A 2,469-nucleotide genomic window follows, 5' to 3' on the forward strand; every position below is an offset into this window, starting at 1 on the left:
AAAAAAAGGCTTTCGGAAGCATTAGTCTAGAATTTTCAGTTCTCAATTACTGCAGTCCCTGAACTAATTGTGCACAAAGACACTTGGTCTCTGACGGAGAGGGTCGAGGTGAATACAGGTCTCACAGGAAGAAGGGGCCCGAGCCTCAGACAGTCCAGTGAGCCCCGCAGCACCTTCAGCACCCTAACACCATCTAAAGGGAATTTAAAGTTCCCTTTAACTTAAATCTAAAGGGCAGACTATGCTACCAGCAGATTCTGACTGCTGCTGATTGGGAAGAACACACTGCATTGGTAGAACAATACAAAGGCAGTAGGAATTCTAGATGAGGAAAGACATGGAGGAAATATTCTGAAAGCAAAGAACTCAAAGTCATCTCCAGTCCCCATGGAGGGGAAAAGGTGCTGAGTTCAACAGGTGTTGAACACAAACTTCTCTGAAGTTCTCTGAGCATAGTAATTAGCACCATTGCAAGCCTGGCCCACAGTGATGGGAGGCAGGAGGCAGCCAGTGTGGGAGACACGCAGGCCTTAGGCTGTCAACACACAGATTGTCATCTGCCTCCTGGGGACACAGGAGCACCCTGCTCTCACCACATCCCCTAACATCCTGACGTGAGCCTGAGAAATCCACTCCTTCCCCTGTCACACTTCTTGACCTCTGCCCTGAGCAATAGCAGCATGCATGCCACTGCCTCAGAGAAATCCAGGGCGATCATAGCAATACCCAAGCTTATTATAACATCAGTGGCATGGTACATGTCACACACACACACACTTTGGGAGCTAAACGGCTTTCATCTAGGCCAAGTAAAGTCAAAACACCTGCTCCCAAAGTCAGGGTAGAAAATCTCAATTAGTTGGATCCACAGTCCCCAAGTCACACGCAAAAACCTAGGAAAAGTTTCTAAACCTACAACAACTAAAGCAAACAAGGCTGCTCTCCTCACACTCCCCACTCTTCAGTTTACTCATCAGCCCACCCAGGCTCTGAGGAGTAAACTTTTGTTGCATGACTTCCTGCTATTCTTGTTTCTTCCTTATGTTTTGCTCAATACTTCGTTGAGGATACAAAGACCCTGGAGCTATGCCTGAGTCTGGCAACAGCTGATTGAAACCATTTCCCATGGTGAAGAAACCTCAGTTCAAGGAAAAAGGGTATTGTCCCATAAAACATTGCATAACACTGCCATAAAGTTGTCCCAGTGCAAGAAAATAACTATGTAATCAGATAAAATGCTTCTCAATTCCTACGGAAATGAAGCACCTGCTCAAGGCATGCTGCTCAAGTGTAATTAATTCTCAAATTTTTAAAGAAAAATTCCCCTATGGCTGGCATCAGTCCTCTATATTACCTAGGAGACAAGAGGACAGCACCAGGTGGTAAGAGACTGCATCAGTTCTATAGAATGACGATCATATTGTTTCAGAGTCTTGTCTTCAGGTGACTCAGGCATATTCCTCAGAGCCAGATGATTCCACAGACAAATAAATCAGGAATGAAATTCCCTGTAGAGTTTTCATCTCTACACATGAGGCCCTGAATTAATGATCTCCCTGCACTAGCTCAGGTCTCAGGGGAGCCGAGCCAGGTACCCTCAGGAGCCCCCTACTAACCACTCTGTCTCTCTCCTGCCTGGATTCTGATCACTCCCAGTTCGCTGCCCATGAAACCCAGGCTCTGAGGAGAACGTGCCTCACTAGAGCCCATCCTGCTTTCCTCCACTGGCTTCCCACTTGTGCATCTCTGCCTTCACCTCAAGGTGAGTGCAGCTGGGGTTTTCTTCCACAGGAAACCTCATTCTTTCTCCTCCAGTGACCTCCATGCAGAATCATCACAGAAAGTTTCTCCCTTGCCCGGTGAGTGTGAGCTCCTCTTGGTCCAATACAGTAAGATCATAGTAACCGTAGTAAAATCACTAAAACAAACATTTTGAAATCTAACTATTACCCAGAAACTTCTATAACCACTAGATTTCAGATTGAATAAATATAAGACTGAAAAATTACACATTTTTAAGTCAGTGGCAAAGGAAAAATTAATCGCAGAAAACCCCATGAGAAGACTGACAAAATAATAATCACCTCTGCAAACTTCTCCTCTAGTGTGCATGAAGAATTGCACTGGATCTTAGGTAAAACACAGCAAAACAGAACATAAAATCGGGAATCTACTGTCTTAAATGATGGCAGAGACACAGAATGAGACAAGTGAAATTTGTAACAAAGTTTAGAGTGTTGTAAAAATTAGAGGACAAAAAAATAACAGTTTATGTGATAAGTGAAAGAAGTGTCACTTGCAAGTGAAGCTAGACATTAATTCGTGTATTTATTAAATAGCTGCTCCCGGCCAAAACCATGGGAAGACAGGAAACTTAAACTCAGGACAAACACCCAAAGTGCTCACAGGCAGAAGCGGGTGAGCGAGAGACTGCACTGGACTCAGAACTCACAGCAGCACCCAGAGGCA

Source organism: Fukomys damarensis, unplaced genomic scaffold (genome assembly GCF_012274545.1).
Source record: "Fukomys damarensis isolate Sample0158 unplaced genomic scaffold, DMR_v1.0_HiC HiC_scaffold_3, whole genome shotgun sequence".
Classification (NCBI taxonomy): domain Eukaryota; kingdom Metazoa; phylum Chordata; class Mammalia; order Rodentia; family Bathyergidae; genus Fukomys; species Fukomys damarensis.